At 42.0% G+C, this 21,696-nt stretch overlaps 1 pseudogene across 1 annotated transcript; it reads right to left on the reverse strand.

Moving 5' to 3' along the window:
• Positions 1-1,683: 1,683 nt before the first annotated feature.
• LOC309820516 (guanylate kinase-like) lies at positions 1,684-2,065 on the reverse strand (annotated as a pseudogene). The gene has a single exon. The product of its transcript is annotated as a guanylate kinase-like (transcript).
• Between the last annotated feature and the right edge of the window lie 19,631 nt (positions 2,066-21,696).

Below are 21,696 nucleotides of genomic sequence, written 5' to 3' on the forward strand. Positions count from 1 at the left end.
TTTTAAAAAATCAGTAGGCCCTCAGAATTTCATTCACTTTGCCCATCCTTATCAGTGGTAGTGTTTCCTGCACGTTCCCTCTTAGATCAGCCTACTAATTTTCATCTTATTAGACTAGGAGACCACAAAAACAAACTACTGTACACACAAAGTTTAGGGACCTTCTGATTCTCCCTTTCAGGAATCTTTTCTATACCTTTCTCTAACACTCATCCCTTTCTCCAAGTGCTCAGGACAGCCTCTGGGTCTCCCCTAATCCTCTCTACAGTGCCAGGTCTGTGGTCTTTAGTAACCATGTCTGTGCCCCCAAAACCTCCTCTCTCTGGCATCTTCTGTATTCTCCCATTCCCTACCCTCCATCCAAGTGCCTACTTTCCAAGTAGCTCTCAGTTAGATGTCGGAAACAGTCAATAAATATTAAGCTAATTCGCAAAATTTAAATAGCTAATAGCTTCATACTCACGGGTTTTAAAAGAGGTTGCCTAGTTAATGTTACCGAGTCTCTAACTGGGGATACTAAAGCTTTAGTCAAATGCAGATTTTCATGCTCCCATTAAATCCATGGGCAGGCAGGTCACAACCTCTCTTAGCTAAGCAAGGAAGTTTTCCTGTAGCCAGGCGCCATCCCCATTACTATCAGATAGAGCAGCAACTAATTCAGTCATGTTGATAGATGCCGAGATGGTGCCCAGACTCGTCCACAATCGGAGCTACAGAACTAGAGGGTGAGAAACTAATTTCCTCCTGGCCTGAAGTGCTCCAGGTCACCTCTGGTTACAGGGAAAATGCCATGAGTCACTGTGTCTCCTGAGCCAGTTCATCCAGAGTGTTGTGCACAGCTAAGCCACCAATAACAATAGGTGTACGCAGAATGCGTGTTGTTTCACCCCATTAGTTCCAAAGCTCTAACTCTAATTTCCCAGAAGAAAGGTTAGGGAAACTGCAAAATGTGGCAGTTACAAAAAGCACTTCAATCCAATACCCAACAGGGGAAAAAATGCCGAGAAACTTATGAACTTCAGTCACTGAGCCAACCCAAAACAAGGTTGTACCTGCCCAAGAGTATCCCTTCCCTGGGGGAACTTTAAATGGTTGCCAGGGTTCTCTGTAGAGCTAGAGGTGAGGAATTTTTGTTGTTGTGTTTTTATGCCAAGGTTTCATTTATTAAACAAAGATGTATAAGTGCCTACTATGTGTCAGGTGTTGTGCCGGGCACCTTCGCTTCAAATCTGAATGTGGATCAGTCCCTGCTCTGAAGGAAGCTACAATCCAACTAGGGGGTGGCAGCAGGGATTGGCGCAAATGATGAAACAAACAGAAATAAAATAAATTAAGCCCTATAAGAGAGTATAGGAGAAGAGAGATGAGAGCAGAGGTGAGACAGAGCTGGGAGTGGGGATCCCGTGGATACGAGGCAAGCTGGGTTGGGGCCGGGGAGGGAGTCGAGGGGGGAAGGGGTGTGAGGAGAAGAGGGTGAGGGGAGAAGGGTGGAGGGTTGGGGGGTGGTAAGGTCCTTCAACAACCACAGCGGGGTAGCGAGGGGGATGGGCAGCACCCGCACCCCAAGGCGCTAGCCGAGGCGAGCAGAGCCACCCTGGCCCGCAGGGGTTGGATGCCAGGCCCCAGGCCCCGGGGGGGGGTGGGTGGGTAGGCGTGGTGGGGAGACAGAGCTGGCAGACCTCCTCAGGAGGGGCCAGTTCCTTCAACCTTCTTCATTTCTTCGGAGAGCGCCTCCTTCAGGGCCCAGTAGGCCTTGTCCAGGCTGTCGTTGCCCATGATCAGGTCAAACAGGCCGGGCTCCTTGCTGCTCTCCTTGCTGCTCTCCAGGTTTCAGGTCGGCCCGGGCGGCGGCCAGGCTCTGCCCTGTGTCTGTGTTCCGCTGCTCCAGGCGGTCCAGCGAGGGCAACCGCAGGAAGATGCAGATGGGTCGCAGGTCAGTCTTCCCGATGTTGTGCACGCCCTGTAGGACTATGTCCAACAAGCAGATGCGGTTCACGGCTTGCACCGTCCTCACGGCCGCTTTGCTGGTCCCATACAGATTCCCTGAGACCCCGGTGTGCTCCATGAAATTCCAGCGAAAGACACAGTTCCAACCCTAGATTTTTATATCAGCTTATTTTTCTTTTGTTTCTTGTTTAACTCTTTTTCCAGTAGTTGTTTCATAATCTACTTCCAAAGAGATTCAGAGGAAGCAACTAATGCATCTGTTTAACTGATCCAGTTTAAATGATTATGAAAAAGTTGGAAACGAAAAGCTACATTTCAACTTTATTTCCTCAGTTAGCCTGATAATTGGGAGATAAGTATAGAATATGCCACATCCACTCCAAAGTATATTTACAGGAAAAATGCCAGAGGTCTGGCTCCCTATTCATTTTCTCTAAGAGTTTCCAGATGCCCTAGATGCACCTAAAATATACAATTTTATAGGGCAAACTACTCATGTATTCCTTCTAAACTAATTTTTTAAATTATAAACATAAAATATATGCTTATGAGTTAAAATAAAAGTACAGAAGGGAATAACAGTTGCTCCCCAGAAGTAATTACCATCCAAAGCTTTGCAAATCTCTTTCCAATATACATATTAGAACAAGAAGATTGTATTGCAGATTATGGCCTCTCCAGAATTTCTATTGGGTTGGCCAAAAGGTTAGTTTGGTTTATTCAGTAAGATAGCTCTAGCAGCACTTAGCTGTCTTTAACTTCATTTGAAACAATTTTGTTAGATGTGAAAGCTGTCATATCAGCAAGCATTTAAAAAAAGACATCAAAATGGTTGGATTTTTGTGTAGCCATTTTAATATTGAAGATGGAAGGAAAAAGCAACATTTTCAGCATATTATGCTTTATTATTTCAAGAAAGGTAAAAACGCAACTGAAAGGTAAAAAAAGATTTGTGCAGTGTATGGAGAAGGTGCTGTGACTGATCGAACATGTCAAAAGTGGTTTGTGAAGTTTCATGATGGAGATCTCTTGCTGGACGATGCTCCACGGTGGGGTAGACCAGTTGAAGTTGATAGCGATCAAATCGAGACATTAATTGAGAACAGTCAACATTATACCATGCAGGAGATAGCCGACATACTCAAAACATCCAACTCAAGCACTGAAAATAATTTGCACCAGCTTGGTTATGTTCATCGCTTTGATGTTTGGGTTCCACATAAGTTAAGAGAAAAAAACCTTCTTGACTATATTTCCTCATGCAATTCTCTACTAAACGTAACAAAAACGTTCCGTTTTTCAAACAAATTGTGAATGGGGGTTGAAAAGTGGAAACTGTACAATAATGTGGAAGAGAAGAGATCATGGGGCAAGCGAAATGAACCACGACCAACCACACCAAAGGCCAGTCGTCTTCCAAAGAATGTGGTGTTGTGTATATAGTGGGACTGGAAGGGAGTCTTCTATTCCAGCTCCTTTTGGAAAATGAAACGATTAATTCCAACAAGTACTGCTCCCAATTAGACCAACTGAAAGCAGCACTCAACGAAAAGCTTCCAGAATTAGTCAAAGAAAATGCATAATTTTCCATCAGGATAATGCAAGACCACATGTTTCTTTGACGACTAGGCAAAACTGTTAACAGCTTGGCTGGGAAGTTCTGATTCATCCGCCATATTCACCAGACATTGCACCTTTGGATTTCCATTTATTTTGGCGTTTACAAAATTCCCTTAATGGAAAAAATTTCAATTCCCTGGAAGACTGTAAAAGTCACCTGGAACAGTTCTTTGCTCAAAAAGATTAAAAATTTTGGGAAGATGGAATTATGAAATTGCCTGAAAAATGGCAGAAGGTAGGGGAACAAAAGGGTGAATACATTGTTCAATAAACTTCTTGGTGAAAATGAAAAATGTGTCTTCCATTTTTACTTAAAAAGCAAAGGCACTTTCTGGCCAACACAGTATATTGGAGAGGATGTGTCTGTGTGTGTTTGGGGGGAGGGGGCCGCAATCTGGTTAAATGGAAAGGCTAGGAGAGAAGCTTCATTTGCATAGTAAGCAGTTAGTGTTTAGGCTGACGTTGATTTGGCCTGGTTTGGGGGGGTGGCAGTGGGAACTGGAGGAGATTATGAGAGAACCTCATCTGAACCTACTCAGAGCCAGCCATAGCAAGCACTGCCACATATATATTTCCACAACTTGCTTTTTTTATTTAAAAATAGGTCGTAAGGGACTTCCCTGGTGGCCCAGTGGTAAAGAATCTGCCTTCCAATGCAGGGGACGCGGGTTCGATCCCTGGTCAGGGAACTGAGATCCCACATGCCGCGGGGCAACTAAGCCTGCGCGCCTCAACAAGAGAGCCCATGTGCCGCAAACTACAGAGCCCATGAGCTCTGAAGCCCGCGCACCACAACCAGAGAGAAGCCCATGCTCCTCAACGAAAGATCCGGCGTGCCGCAACTAAGACCCTATGCAGCCAAAAATTAAAATAAATAAATAATAAATCTCTAAAAACTAAAAATAGGTCATGAATATTTCATCATCTCATCAACACATATAGATCTACCACCTTATTTTATAATAATTACATAGGACTCCGTTGTGTTTAACTAGACTACTGATAAACATTTAGATCTTTTCCAATTTTCACTAAGCATTCTTGTGTATGTGTGTGTGTGTGTGTGTGTGTGCATGATCTGTATGTACATAATCTGCTCATAACATGAGAATTTCTATAGAATAGATTCAAAGAAGGGAAATTTCTAGGATGAAGGGTATGTGCACTTTCAATTTTGACAGAAAACTGCCACTGTTTAATATACAATTAATATACTGTTCAGTGTACAGTTGTTACATGACCCTACTTCCATTGTGCTGGCAGAATACTGTCTTATATGATTAACAGTGATCATGTAATTTAGTGTCCAAGCCAGAACACTTTCGAAAGAGAAAGGGGATGCTATTAATAATTATATTGGCCCCACGGGCATAGACCGGGACTATCCTGGGCAATCTGGGACATTTAGTCACTCTAATAATTATTAACCTAAACATTATTAATGAGAATAATTGCTGAAAACTTAAGACAGTTTCACAGACAGCTTAAGAAGTTTCCATTGTCCTCCTTTTATCCCTCCGAAACTTACTTTATTACTCCCACAGTTTTACACTGAGAGAGTGTAGAAAACTTCCAGCAGCCTGCTTGTCAGATCTTGTCTTAATGACAGCAAACCAAAGATTTAGGGGAAAGGAAAAAGAATTAGCTTCTAAATATTTTGCACTATTAAACTTTTCATTTGAAAAATGAAGATTCCCAAACCAGGAATCAAAGCAAAATATCTCAGGGAATAAAGAAATAATATGGAGGGAAGGGGGAAAAAAAGTGTTTTGAAAAATACTAGTAAAACATTATTACAAAACATTTGCTTCCTGTAAGTCCAGCCTCAGGATTCCCTGACAAGCCTCAAAGCTATGTAAAAACATGAAAAAGAACATAGCATATTCAGTTTTCTGACGCCTATGGCTTGGGTTCCAGAAGGCTAAATTTCAGGTAATCCCTGGACCAATGTTGATATTTATGGCTCAGCGTGAGAACATATATTCTCTTTTGTGTCCTATAAAATGCTGGCAGGTGTTAGGCTACTTCTTTGGCTCTTTATGGACAGTCCAAGACCTGGAATATTAGACATACAGCCTTCTGTGAGTGTAGTCTATCACATATGTCAGTTCCCATTTCCAAGACAGCTGGGAAAAAACTTATCTCATTCCCAGGCAAGATCAATCTATGGCAAAAATCTGTGTAAGTTCAGGAGATGACTGGCAGGTAGTTCCAGATGGAAAAAGAGAGCCCATCACATGCCTTGTACGTGTGTTCCCATCCCTCCAGCAGTGCCCTTTGTTAGTCATTAAGGATTACATTCCTTTTTCTGCCTGTTATCCCAGGCTCAGGAAGAAAGCCCCTGACGGGTTAATTGCCCAGCACACTGACTCATCTGTCTTGTGTTTCTCACTAAATGAGAGGCATTAACAGATCAGTGCTGAGGTGTTGGGAAGTATGTTTCTAGCTAGTGGCAAGCTGTTGAAATGTCTCAGAGCCTTACAATACACTACCTGGAGGCAACCCCATGAGAGGGTATCTTTCAAAACGTTCCTCATTTCACCTCTGGTCCATTGGCTGCTAATTTGAAAAGTGGATGTAATGGCTTAATTTTTTTTTAAGGCTGAATGTTACAACAACATATTGTGTAATAGGAACAACTATTAAGCTATGCTGATTTTTTTCAGTATATAGCACTTAGCCCCACTTTCTCACCCAGGCTTTGTTTTGATTAAGGCAGGCATTGGCAAAACATTTGAAATTCATTCTGTTTCTGTGAAATGGATGTTTTCCTTTGTCAAAAGCTATCTGAAAGCTGAGATCAATGTATAGATACTGACAAAGAATGATAGCTGTTTGTTTGTCCAAAACAAACAATAATTGCCAAACAGTATGTATGGCAGATCTCACTTAAGGAAAAATATGTATAAATATAGTATGTGTTGGTATATGAATGAGGAAATTTGAAAGACTCTGTACCACATTATTAATAGCTGTTACGTCTGGGGGTGGGATTGCCAGGGCTTTTTCTTCCTAAGACATCTGTATGATTTGCCTTTTATACAATAAGCATCTGTTACTTTTCCAATCCAAAAGAGAAAGGGGATGCAAAAATAAAGTTACTCACAAGGATTGAACTGATTTCTTAGCCCTACAATCAAATGGGCTGAGTTGACCAAAAGCAAACATAAGCAGGAATGACCAGTTCATAATGTGGAAGGCAGCATTATTATATATTAATAAACATTATCTATATGCTTCTAAGGCCAGAAGAAAAGGACAAATGCTAGAGAGACAGAATTTTCTATTACTCATTAAAAATATACTTATTTTGGGCTTCCCTGGTGGCACAGTGGTTGAGAGTCCACCTGCCGATGCAGGGGACACAGGTTCGTGTCCTGGTCCGGGAAGATCCCACATGCCGTGGAGCGGCTGGGCCCGTGAGCTATGGCCGTTGAGCCTGCGTGTCTGGAGCCTGTGCTCCACAGCGGGAGAGGCCACAGCAGTTAGAGGCCTGCATACAGCAAAAAAAAAAAATATATATATATATATATATATATACACTTGTTTTAAAAATAAGCAAATTTATTTCTTAATCTGCTTAGAAAACTTTTTCAGACGTGTAGAATTATTTTAGAAGAGTACTCATTTTGGTTATATAATTTGAACTCTCAGTTTAGGAAAATGTTCAGCTAACATATGTCAGATGTTAGCTGGTAGTGACTGATGGCAAGTTACTGATACATAGTTCAATTATATCAGATCTAACACACCATTTTGTGAGTCATCCCAGTGTGGTGCAGTGGAAAGTACATAGTTTTTGGAGATTCAACCTGGATTCAAGTCTCCCCTCCCCCACTATACTTATGATTTGATCTTGAATAAGTTACTTAACTCCCTAGATCCTCAGTTTTCTGAATTAAATGTATTTTGTAACAATAACTACTGAGGTAGCGTGGTTATAAGGCTTAAACAAAATAATCTGTAAACTGCATTTTATAACCTGTAAAAAATGCTCTAGCCTATAGCAGGCACTGACTACTGAGTGAATGAATGAATGAATGAATGGGAGAATATTATTCTAGACTTTGTTAAGTGTCCCTACCAAAATAAGGGAGAGAGACTCAGTCTAGTTCCTTCAGATGTGGAGTTTTTTTAAGAATAAAAGTGACTCTTGTGATTTAGAAAAAGAAAAAAGTAAACAATAGTTGAAAGAAGGCTCTAGATTTAGAATAACGCTGCAAAATTCTGAAATTGCCACACACACACGCACACACACACAATTACCCCCAGCACCTATCATCCTTTAAGGCTATCTCAAATGTCACAGCCGTTGTGAAGCCTTTGCTGACTTCCCAGGCAAAAGCAGGAACTCCCTCCCAAGGAGGGCCTGGGATGCAAAGATTAGCTGTGCCAATGAGATTCTCTTTCAGAGGAATTAAAGCTAACAGAATCGAAAGAATTTGCCAGTTGGACAGAGAAGCCCACTTTCAGTATAAGTTCCCTTAAAGATAGTGCTCCAGATGTGACAGTTCTATGACCCAAGTCTACTCTTGGTGCCCCAGTTAGGGAAGAGGTAAAGTCAGGCATATACTCAAGGATAGTTTAATTTAGTTATCCTATACAGGAATTTGGGGAGTGTGTAAACACCTTAGAGAAAAGTTTAAAATCCCTGTTCTTTTAGAAATAACTTGACCTGACAGCTTGTTTGTAGGCACTCATCATGTTTTCTTTCCTTATCCTGCAGCCCTTTCCGTTCTTGCATTTGCCACATGACACTTCTGACCAACAATGTACACACAAGTAACATTTTGGGGATCTCAGAGCCAAACAGTTCAGATGTGTGTCTGATGACCAGGAGAGAAAGAAGGACCAGAGTTCTAGATTTAGAAGTTAACAGCAAAACTGTTATTTAAAATACACAACAGTAGAAGAAAACGCCTAATGATTGTGAGTGTGGTTAGAAGAGCCTAAAACAAACTTGGTACTGGGCAGTGGAGGAAGAGGAGGAGGAAAAACTCATGAGGGAGTTTTTCAGAGAAGAACCGACGCAGAGACCATTGGTGATTGCTTCCCGAGAGTTTCGTTTGTTGTTTGTTTTTTGCGGTACGCGGGCCTCTCACTGTTGTGGCCTCTCCCGTTGCAGAGCACAGGCTCCGGACGCGCAGGCTCAGCGGCCCTGGCTCACGGGCCCAGCCGCTCCGCGGCATGTGGAATCTTCCCGGACCGGGGCACGAACCCATGTCCCCTGCATCGGCAGGCGGACTCTCAACCACTGTGCCACCAGGGAAGCCCTGCAGTGAGTTTTAAAGTGAAGGTGGACTAAAGAAATAGAGCAGTGCTCACTGATTATCCTTTTAAGGAGACTAACAGAGGAGGAAAATTGTCCAGACAGGCCTGGCATCCTTAATTGCTCCTTCTCCACCCATGGGCAAGGCCACAGGTCCCGTATAAATGGAGGCTAGACTGGGTGTCTGCACCTTGAGAAATCTCTCTGCTCTGGCTCCCTTCCAATTTCCTGCAACTTTTGGCTCTATCTTCCTGTTTCTAGTCATAGATCCTTTAACTCCCATCCACTTTCCCCCTCTCTGCCCAGTGTATTTTGGATTGATGCAGTGTTTGACCATATCTTTTGTTCTCACCCTATTTCACCTGTTGCTGCCCTCAGTTCCCTTTTTGTTCCATGTCCTGGGGCTCTACTCCAGCCCCTCCCCATCTGGGTACCCAGACCCTGACTCCTGGCCTCCCTGAGCCTCCCACCTTGTCTAGATTGGAGCAGAACTGGTTCAGAAGGAGAGAGAAAGGCACAACATAGAGGAGGATAAAGTCTAGGAAAGGAGTGTCAGTTGGTTTCACTCTCAGAGAGACTGGGAAAGGAGGAAGAACAAGCAGCAGAGAGCAAAGGTAGGAAAGAGGAGAGAAGCTGAGGAGGGAAGTCTCCTGAGTGAGTACGAGGGGGTTAAGGACATGGGTGGAGGCCTTGACAGAGGAAGGGAAACTTCAGCCAGCCTCTGAGATAAGAGAGAGTAGCTGACGTTAAGGATGGGTGTGGTTAAATTCATAGGCGGTGAGGAATCTGCTCAGGGTGAGGGGTATGGAGGTTGGGCAGGAGGTTGGAACTTGTGCAAGTTTGGATGGTCATTCAGGGGAAAGGGAAAGTGAACAAAGCAAGGAACAGCACTTTAAGTACTGTGAGACCAGCAGAAGCTGGAGACCCAGCGCTTGTAGTGGTGCCTGTGCACCATTGTGTCATTTTCTCCAGAAGTGCTTTAGCCCATGAAGACCATCTCTTATGAGCCAGGCTGTGCATCAGGCCTGGTGACTAAGGCCAGCATTCCTAGGACCTGGCTTAGTTCTAGCCCAAGGGTCTGATGCATTGTCCTTAAGACACTGGAGGACTCAGAATGAAAGAAACTTAATGTCCTTTCAACTGACCTCTTGGCTCTACAAAGGAAGTGAGTGCCCTGCAGGCAACATATAAGAATTTGACAGGGGACTAGTAGACTATATGGAGAAAATAGTATTTTGCAGGATCAAGGCCAGTCTCCCTACTTGCTGTACACTGACTCTGCCCTGACTGAGCCTCAATGGAGACCCAGCCTGCTGGCCAGTTTTCCTGCTACAACTGGAAATTCTCATGACCCTCGTTGCCCATTTTCCAGAGGAGACTGAGCATATGACTTTCCTGGTCTCTTTGCCACATAGAACAGGGGGAAAGTATCCTGGGTTAAAAACTCTGAGGGTTTCTGAAGCAAGTCATATTTTATGTATGAAGTTTGGTCAAAGGAAGGGTACCCGCTAGGCCATTCACAAGCTCCAGCAGTGTTACCATCTTGTCAGCACTTTGTAGCAGGGCTCTGAGCCTGGCCCATGACCTGCCTGGAACAGTACTACTCTGGGTGTCCTTTCCAACAGACTGCCTAGCCCCTCCATGATGCACTGTCTGAGAATGCTCAGGGGCAAAAGGCACAGCTGTGGTTGTTCCCTGGAATGAAGAACCACTCTGTACAAGGACGCCCTGCGAGGAAACCCACCTCCATCACCGGGAAATCACGTGTTCTCTCAGCCAGGAAGGAAGCCAGACAGGACTGAAGGGATCTCCCCTCCTTTCCTTGCTGGTCCCTCTATCCTCCTGGGCATGTTTTGGGCACCCTTGTGGTTACAGGGAGCTAAGGCTCCCTTGCAGTCCAGGCCGTTATAGTCCCAGTGTCAAGGTTCCAATTGCAAAGGACAAAAAAATAAGTGCCGCGCATCCACACGTTCCAAAACCAAGTGCTAAGCCACCTGTACAGGAGAGGCTGGCCTATCCATCACCCACCTCTACTCTACGCTCTACCACAAAAGAATGAAGGGAGAGAAGCTGGTGGAGGATTGACTCAGATATGGTGGTGTGATCTTCCCTCATCCATGAGGAATGGGGAATTGGGGTTTCCTCCTCACCTCAGGCCGAGGGAAGGGGATTCAAGGGAACACAGTGTCTGACACATCCTCAGAGCTGGCTAAATAATCTGTGGGACCCAGTGCAAAATACAAATGGGGAGACCCTTGTTCAAAAAGCAGGGTAGGAGCCTCCCTGGTGGCGCAGTGGTTAAGAGTCCGCCTGCCGATGCAGGGGACACGGGTTCGTGCCCTGGTCCAGGAAGATCTCACATGCCGCGGAGCGGCTGGGCCCGTGAGCCATGGCCACTGGGCCTGCGCGTCCGGAGCCTGTGCTCCGCAATGGGAGAGGCCACAACAGTGAGAGGCCCGCGTACCGCAAAAAAAAAAAGCAGGGTAAAATGACATTAAAAGTACTAAATTAAAAAAAATAAGAGGGTGGATTATATCCTTGCTCTCAGAAACACATCCTATTGAAGCAGATCTCAAGGTCTGCTTTGGGCAAAACTTTAGGCCTGGGTCCTTTAAGAATTAAGAGATGAGAAACAGTTATGTGTTTCATTAATTACCTATTGTGTGCCAGGCACCGTGGTAGGCATTTTACATCTGTTATCTTGTTTAACCTTCATGACAATCCTGCAGTTTTCACAGTTGTCCAAGGTCACACAGTTAGTCAGTGGCAGAGACAGGAGGAAGTGGGCCCAGGTCTTCCAGGCTCCAAAGTCTTGGTTCTTTCTATTCTCCTTCAGTGTCTCCCGTGGAAGATGGGAAAGTGTAGAATGCTGGTACTTTGGGGGCATCTACTTGTGCTGGCACTGTGCTTGATGGAGTTGGTCCAGCTCTTTGAGGATGAGCTTCTGCTTCTGGAGGACCCTCTTCCAGGCCCTTCAGATGGGCACATAATCTCCACTGTTTGCTGCAGCAGTCTAGCCGCCAGGCAGAGGAGCTGGAACACTGATGGAGAAGGAAACAGAAATGTCTCTCATTCTCTCAGACATTCTTTTGTTCACTCATGTACAGTGTTTCATTGAGCCCTCCTCTTTTGCACTCCCGAGTTCCCAGGGCAATTGTGACTCTCTCTCTTTCTTTTGACCTTCTTTTTTTCTGTCCAGGGCCAGGAAAATTTAATGAAAAGACAACTGAGAAGTTATGTACATGATGAAAAGAAAATAAGTTATTTCAGAGTTGCATGCTTTCTTAAATGAGATTTCAATATTTTAAACAACAACAGCAAAATGACCTGTCTGGCCAATTATCTTGTTTGTCCAAGAATTATTACTTGACTCAGCCCTAAGTCCATGAAATTAACTGCCATCAGATAAAACAAAAAGGGTCATAACTAAGCAGAAGCTGGGCAATGGGGTTGATGATCCTTTTCTTGTAAGGTTATGATATGATCTCGGAATATGTGTAAACTCATGACTGTATTTAATGGCTTGTCTAAAACATGGTCTGAAAGGCTGGAGCTGCAAGTAACCTTGGCAACAGAGCAAGAAGGGAGGATGACCTATGGTAGAATCCAGATTCTAGAGCTAAATGTTCCATGGTGGTCATCTAGTCTGTCTTGTTTGACAAACAAGGGAACTGAGACATAGAGATGCTAGATGAACTTTTTAATGACCCACAAGTCATTAAGGCAGAGTTGAGCCAGGAAACCAAGTCTCCTGGCTACAAGTTCAGGGCTTTGCCATTACATCATATTATTTTGCCTATGGTTTATTTCTGGAGGTTATTTTTATTTACTAGCTTAATTATGTTTAAATGTTTTTATTTTCATATTTTATTGTTTTAAAAATTATAAAAGTAATATATGCTTATAGTAAAGAAATTCAAAACGTAAGTATATACAGTAAAAATGTGTTTGCCTTTCACTTCTCTCTCCCAAATACATTTTCTCTCCAGAGGAAGGCTCTGTTAACAGACTAATATGTATTTTGGTTGACTCTTTCCTATGCATTTACAAACACATGTATTGTTTCCTTTTTCACAAATGGAAACATGCTATTCATATTGTTTTGAGGTTTGCTTTTTTAATTTAACGTTTTTCTGTACCAGTACAAAGATACTTATCTCATTCTCTCTTTGAAATTGAGATATAATTCACATAATATAAAATTCCATCCTTTTAGAGTATATAACTCAATGGTTTTTATTATATTCACCATGTTGGGCAACCATCACCACTGTCTAATTCCAGAATGTTTCCATCACCCAAAAAGAAGTCCTGTATCTATTAGCCGTTAGACCTATTCCCCTGTCCCCTCATTCCCCTGGTGACTATAATCTATTTTCTGTTTCTCTAGGTTTGCTTATTCTGGACATTTCATATAAACGGAATCATGCAAAATATGGCTGTTTGTGTCTTTTTTCACTTAGCATGTTTTCAATGTTCATCCATGTTGTAGCATGTGTCAGAGCCTCATTCCTTTTTAGGGCTGAATAATTTTCCATTGTATGGATAGACCACGTTTTGTTCATCTGTTTATCAGTTCATGATTTGGGTTATTCCTGCTTTTTGACTATCATGGATAATGATAGTCAAAATATTCTGGGTTTGGGTTTGGTTATTCCTGCTTTTTGGGTTATTTGGGTTATTCCTGCTTTTTGACTATCATGGATAATGTTACTATGAATATTCTACATGTTTTGCATGACTAAATGTTTTCAGTTCTCTTGGGCTCATTCTTTTGAATTACTGCATAATATTCTATAATTTGAATTTGCTGTGTAACCATCTCTCCTATTGTTGAACATTCATCTTTCATTCATCTTTTTAAAAAATTACAAATAATGGTGCAATATATATTCCTATGCATATTTCTTTGAGAGAGGCAGCATAGTACTGCAGTGTCACACAGAAGTGAGTGTCTGGATGCCTGCACTGCCATTTATTAATTGTTAACTTAGTCTTTCTGCTTCCGTTTCCTTGCCTGTAAAATGGGATAAGAATAGAACTTACCTCACGGGTTCCAAATGACTAATATAAATAAAGCAGTTAGACAGGGCTTGACACATGGTATTGTTCAATGAATGTTGTTAGTATTGCATGCAAATAGTTTTGTAGGTTAAATTCCTAGAAATAGAGTTTTGGGGTCAAAATATTCATTGTTATAATTTTGAAAGATATTGCTAATTGCCCTCCAATAACATTATACCAGCAAGAATGAGAATGCCTTTTTCCCCACACTTGCTGATTCTGTAAATTATTAAAATTTTGAGGTTTTCTTTTGCGGTACGCGGGCCTCTCACTGTTGTGGCCTCTCCCGTTGCAGAGCACAGGCTCCGGACGCGCAGGCCCAGCGGCCATGGCTCACGGCCCCAGCCGCTCCGTGGCACGTGGGATCCTCCCGGACCGGGGGAACGAACCCGTGTCCCCTGCATCAGCAGGCGGACTCTCAACCACTGTGCCACCAGGGAAGCCCCAAATTTTGAGTTTTCAATTTGAATTTTGTCTATCTCAAAGATAAGAATGTAATATTGTCGCTATAACTTGTGTTTCCCTAATTCCAACTGAGATTAAGTATCATTTAGTATATTTATTGGCTACTTATATATCTCTCCTACTGTGAAATGCCTGTTTTTATATCTGCCTGTGTGTTTTGATTTGTAGACTCTCTTTGTACATGGTTACTAACCTTTTGTTACATATTTCAAAAATATTTTCTCTCAGTTTGGTTCTTACCATCTAATTTTGTTAATGATATCTTTTGTCATATTGAAGTTCTGTATTTTTATGAAGTCTAATATATCAATATTTTCCTCTAGAAGCTCTTCCATAGACAATTAAAAGCTCAGCCTGGGATACGGGGAGGGGGAAGGGGAAGCTGTGACAAAGTGAGAGAGTGGCATGGACATATATACACTACCAAACGTAAAATAGATAGCTAGTGGGAAGCAGCCGCATAGCATAGGGAGATCAGCTCGGTGGTTTGTGACCACCTAGAGGGGTGGGATAGGGAGGGTGGGAGGGAGGGAGACGAAAGAGGGAAGAGATATGGGAACATATGTATATGTATAACAGATTCACTTTGTTATAAAGCAGAAACTAACACACCATTGTAAAGCAATTAAACTCCAATAAAGATGTTAAAAAAATAAAATTTTTTTTCATGTCAAACTGCTTCATTACATCTTCAATAACAGTACAGTGAATATAGGATCTATCTTGCATCCAGCTTTCTTGCAGTACACTGACTTTAAAATTAAATACAAAAGGTGAGGGACAGGGTGCAGAGAGCTCTACAGGGGTGCCGAGGGGGGTGGGGGCGGGGTGGGGTGGGTGTTTGTCCCACTCTCTGTGGGTCCAGGGCACACGGCACACAGGATGGTGCAAACACAGGATGGAGAAGCCGCTGCTGCCTCTACGGGAGTGCTTGGTGAAGGGGAGGAGGCCTGCGCCGTCCCAACGCCACTGCTCCACACTGGACTCACACAAAACGAGGGATGTCTGCATGTTAGAAAAATGGTCTGCCTCGGTGCAAAAGGCTGGTTCCATGGGAGAGCCGGGCTGTGAGGAATCCACAAAGGGAGGCCGAGTTCTCCATTCCCTGTACCACCCCGCCCCAACCCCCAATTCCAACAGCAATCGTTTGGAACAGGACTTGTTTTTAAAGGAATAAAGAAAACAGTGAATATCCCGCTAGGTGGGTGTGTAGAGCTGCTGACTGCACGGCTTCCGATGCGATGCGTGTGCACAGAGGAGCAATGGTTACAGCTTTAAAGAGGTTATTTCTGAAAAGAAAGAGAACATCTAAGGACTGAGTCCTATATGCACTTTTGAGCATTTCTACAGCATGCGATTCTAAGAGTAAACCCACCCGATATGGCAAACGATCAAATTTTTTAAAATTTAACTTTGAAAGTTTGAGATCATTATTTTCAAAACATTGATTTGTACATTGTTTCATACACAAATAACTGACTGACTATCCAAGCACAGAACGGGCACCTCGCTTGAGAGCAGAGGCTCCTGACCGTCAAGAGTGGGGCACAGGGTAGTGTCGCGTGGTTGTTGTTGTATAAACTTCCCTCCAACTTCACAAGGAGACCCAGGGTGAGATTAAAAACTGAACTGAGAAGGTAGAGAGGGTGGATTGGGGAGCAAAGGTGCCTAACTGGTGTTCACTGTTCGTCCACGGCATGTGCTCTGTTCCTGGCTTCTCAGCAGCAAACTTCTATGCCGTGTGTGCACACAACGATCATGTGACACGAGACGAAAAGTAAAAAAACTAGGGACTAGATGTACATCATTAACAATTCCAGAGAGGCTGCACTAGACCCTCTTTCTCTGTTTAACTACTGAACAGAAAGGGATATATTTTAAGAAGGAAATATGAATGTCTGCAAAATCCTGTTTACAAACACAGTCTGAAACTTAGAATCAATTACAAGATGAAGTCCTCAACTTGTTTTCCATGAACATCACAAAACAGGATCACTGATCTAGAATTCAAAGAAACTAGTCAAAAAGTGTGTCTGTCTTACAATTACACTCAAGTTTACCTTCTGGTTAACATTAAAAAAAAATTTTTTTTAATAAATAAAAGCTCAACCTGGAGATGATACAAATTACTCCCACTCATTAATCAGAACTGGTCACACAGCCCCACCTAACCACAGAGGGACCAGGGAGTAGAATCCCAGCCCAAGCCCAGAAGATGAAGAGCAGCCTGGATAACTACCACAGTGGTCTAAGTCAGAAATAGACTGACAGAAATGAGGAAAGGACGAAAGAGTGGTAAGGGAAGTGTTAACAGGCCTCCAAATGTTGGGAGAGAAGACTGTGACCAAGAAGTGCAGAATTAATTCCAGGTGAGTTAGGAAGATGGGGTTTCAGGAAGTTGTTTCATGTGAAGTAAGCCTGGAATAGGATTCCAAGAGGGCCACATTTTCTGAAAAAGCTGAGAGTTCTTAGCGTTCAAAGAGTGAGCAGAGGAATACTGGTTTTGCTCATCGGCCCTCGATTTCATCCTGATGTGAGGAGTTTATATAGATCATCCGAATATTAAGTCACCAAGCCAGAGGGTATTTGGAATGCGTCTGGGGAATGGCAGAGCTGCCTGTTCTTGAATAAATGCCTGCCCAACCCCCATCCTCTGTAAGCGTTCTTAGTATGTGTGTGTGCACTTCCGTGAGCGGAAAATCAATACCTTTTTGGACAGATGGAAATTGAGCTATGTCAAGGCATACATGCATTGTCTGATAGCATCTTTCTGCCAGGAATCTAATATTATTGATCAAATTTCCCTAGCAGAGCATCTGTGCAATATCGAATGGCAAGACAGAGTAATGGTAGGAATGTCGGCTATATATTTTTCTGAAATGTCGCCTTTAACTAAAAAAATCAAAGCTGGAGATTTTCATGCAGGGCACTGCCTCTCCTGATGAGTGTCCTAATCTTCTTTGAATTTTCTGGCAGGGGTCAGGAACAACACACTCTCCTGTTTCTGTGGCTCACCTGCTCCTCACGGCGGGTGAGAAATGATTTTCTCAGTTGGAACACCCCTGTCAAAGGCAGGGTTCTTCCTCCTCCTCTCCTTTGCCTCCGCCTATTCCCCTCCTTTCTTTGAGCCAAAGCAACATTCCTTTTCCCCCCCAGTAACAGCAGCAAATGTGTCGGGTGGCTATTCGGCTGAAGCTCTATTTAGCTACAGAAGTTGTACCTTTGCATCGTGCATCGTGCACAGGTTGTTTGGATTGTTGTTAATAAGGTTTGTTATTATTGTTGTTGTTTATAGGTCAGAGTGATGATGGGATAAAAGGAGGACGGGCTCTCCGCTTGGCTTTTTAGGACATGCTCATTCCTAGCTCGGAACGATGACACACAAGCACAGGGGTATTTGCTGCTGACACTGTTCATCGTGGATGCACCTGCCTTCAGCTGCTAAAGAGGAAGGGACACACAGAAGCAGAGAAGAGGATGTGCCTGTATTTTTAAATAAACTGCCTTGTGATGCACAAGGCCTATGAAACATTTTAGACATTGAACCCGAGATACATGGAAAATTACTCACATGGTTTTATTTTTTCCCCCCTAATGACTCTAGTAATCTGAAGGGAAATTATTCTGGTTGAATGACTCATCTAAAACACGTTTTTTGACTGTATCTTGGGCAAGGAAGAATCTATTCAGAGATAACAATTTATTATTTAACATTTCGACAGGTCCACAGAAGTACAAGGCAGCTGAGTCCAAATAAAGAAATGTGCTATTTTTTAACAACTTCTAAATGTTCTTGGCAGAACGCAGGCTAGACTTTATTAGAGGAAACAACAGGTATTTATGATCTTTTTCCTTCAGGTTTTCAATGAAAATTTGATAATCACAACAATATTTTAAAAGCCAAGAAATAGCCTTAGAAATGTTTATGAAGATATGATGAAAGGTTAGCAAGGGAAAAAGAAATAAACAAAAGAAGAAAGAAAAAAAGAAAGAAAGAAGGAAAAATGCAGAAACAAACTGTACCCTAGAACTAGAAATAGATGGGCCTGAAATAGAGAAATTGGAATATTTCTGTTACTTCATTCCTATTATTGCATAGATTGTGAGAGAGATCTCCTACATTATAATATGTTTTTATTTCCCTATAATAAAGTTATTTCATCCTTTATACATGAAAAGTATCATCCTGTTGGAATTCTATCATCCCAATGGCAACAAATCTAATATGGGATTTTTATATTTTCACAATGTTTTCAAGCATCTCATACATTTTACACTATTTAAGAAGCATGCATTCTCATCAGATAGGTAGAGCATGCATTATTATCCCTGTTTTACTGGTGAGGCAATGACAGCCAAGGTCATATAGCAAAATAATACAGTTGGAATGCACCTCTGCAATAACAAATCTATTACAACATAATGCCTCTTTAGACCAAAACTTACCATATTTTTTTGGCACATACTTATTGTCATTTTCTTTCTTTCTCCTGAGCCCCTAGAGTCCTTGAAAAGTTCTGTTTGTTGTAAAAAATTTTTTTCTTTCTTCTGAGGGAGTCACAAATGAGGGTTTTGTTCCCTTTGCAGTGGAAATGGATATTATGTTGCACTTCAAAGGCCCCAAGGAGGAGAATTGGCCCAACTTTACCTTATACCACTTTCTAGTACCTTCACTTGTAGTGACTTATGCTCTGGTTAATTGCAGCAACATTGGAAATATTAACATAGGTATGTCATGATGATCGGATATAGACATTCATAAATCCAAAATAAGAGTGTGAATAATCATACCATTATGTAACGATCTGATTCCTGTCTCTCTTACTTTTCCTGTATTTTGCAGTTTAGCTCTTTATTATCATGTGTTTCGTGTTGAAGTCTGGGTTTACCAACATGTAAATAAATTGAATGTAGGACTTCTGATTTCTTTTGTAACCCTACAGCTAAAATCTTCAATCTTTTGAATCCTCTTGAAACTTTCTTCATTTAAAAATATTCCATGCTCCATTTTTGTTGAATGTTACATGTTTATTGCCTGCTTCCATGCTGAATTTATTATACTCCCTAAATATCCTTGCTAATTCATTCCTTCATTAATTGCTTCATTTATACATCTATACATCAAGTACATCTAGCATGTATTGTACTCCAATAATATTTACCATGTTATGTTGTACTAATCTGTTTCTCCTTCTAGATTTGAACTCTCTGAGGGCAAAGACTGTGTGTTTCTAATCTTTTCATTTTGGGAGTTACCTGGTACATAGTAGGTATACAATGAAAGTATTTAGATGAATAGTACCTGATAAAATACCACATACTTGGCCAGTAGTGACTAAATGTTATCGTGGTAAAGACAATACTGATTTCTTCTACTTTGTTTTAATCATTTTTCTTATAAATGAAAGGTTTGAAATATTTGAAAGAATAAGACTCTATCTTTTGTACAGAGTTCAAAATTTCACTACCATGCAAAATCCTCTAAACAAATAAACAACCTATCTTTTGGGTGGCTGGATATTGAATGCCCCTAAAACTATTAAATACTTTATCAATATGCATAATTTTTTCAGTAGGTTGATATATGCATGTTACAATGGCAAGAAACCTTATTTGGGATCAATATATACTATATTTTAAATCCTGGTAGAATAAACAGAAAATAATGAAACAAATGGATATTTATTTCTATGTTCATTTGAAATTCTGCCTAGGGTTAAACAAAGCAGCCTTTCCAAAATCATTGTAACTGGAATAACACGCCACTAAATGCTTTTGCTTGTTCAATTTTTCATTTGCAAAGGTAATCCACGCTTTAAAACCTGGCAAACTTTGAAATATGCATCAGGCAGGAGGCCGGTGTGGAGACTGCCTTGAGGTCAGGGCTTTCAGTTCCTTGGTTGCTGAGTCTGAGGTTTCTGTCAAAGGCCACGAAATATCCCTTCATTACTGGTTCTTCACGGCAAATATAATTAACAGCTTGCCATAGACCTGAATGTTGTAAAAGGATAGATGTCTCCTGTGGTGTGAAAATAGGGCCAGAGACACTGATCCCATGACAAGAGTCCCGTACAGTCGCTGGCCTGTAGTTGGTGGGGATGTGATTTAGCAAAATGATTTGGAATAAAGTAGCTCTGTAATGCGGGTGGTTTCTGACAGCACAATCTTTTGTGGTGCTGGCATGTGCAGAGCACGGAGGCTTGATTTCACATGTTGGCAATTCCTCTGGTTTACCAAAGCCCTTCCCCAAGGACTCTCATGTCAGGCCAGTTAGGTGCATGTTTGTACAGGTGGTGGGTGGATCAGCTGTTTTCCCTGGAAGTCATCCCCTTTTGGTTCCAGTTTTCCCGTTGAGGGTCACTGAAGGGTGACGAGAAGTTTACTGCTCCTTGAAGGCTGAACCTACTGTTGCTGTGGCTGCCAAAACACAGCCTCAAAGAGACAATGATTTGAACCTGGCTTGCTGACTGCTTGTCTCTAGACTCCCTGGCACCACTCAGTTTGGGGAAGAACAAAACATACCCGGTAGCATTCAAGTCTAGAATTGTAATGAAGTTAGGGTGTCCAGATGTATCCCTTTAAAGGGATTAACCCAGTGTTCCAGGAAGCCTTTTGAGGTTAATAAATTATTTACTTTTTCCAAAGGAGATAGGCATAGGAAATCTTCAATTGTGCTCATAGAGATTAGAATTTGAGATAGACCTTTTCCTAGTAGGGAGGAGGTAGCTGTTTGTGTTACACAGATGCACAGCAGCTCTTTGTTTTCACCTGGGTCATTAGTGCACGCTTCTGATCCTGCCAAAGTCCCAAGAGCCCACCAATCACATTTTGCTGAAGTCTGTCATAGGGAGATTGGGTGATGTGGTTAAAAGAAAAATCAAAAATCATCCTGGGCTGGGAAGGAGGGATTTTGAAATGCTAAGATTTACCTCTGCAAGATTACATACTGATAACCCCTTCCATCATGCAATTCTCTCCTCCTCTGGCTCACTAAACAGGCTTGAACCATTCGCCAAAACCTCTCTTCACACCCTTCACACACTAGTCAAACCAGACTCCTTACCATTTCCTGAACACAGTATCAAATACTTATCAAGTCCATGCAATGTGCCAGGTACTGTGTTATGTGTTCTATATACATAGATTTTTCATGGTGACTAGTAACTGTTCATTCTTTTATTCAGTCAAGAAATACTTAGTGCACACCTGCTATACGTCAGGCATAAGCTAAGTGGTGAGGGTGTGGCTGTGAATAAAGTAGACATGTTCCCTGTCCCTACAGAGCTTATAGTCTAGCAGATGAGACAGGTGTTAAATAATAACAAGAATGG

This window comes from Grampus griseus (genome assembly GCF_964374135.1).
Source record: "Grampus griseus genome assembly, chromosome: 1".
Classification (NCBI taxonomy): Eukaryota; Metazoa; Chordata; class Mammalia; order Artiodactyla; family Delphinidae; genus Grampus; species Grampus griseus.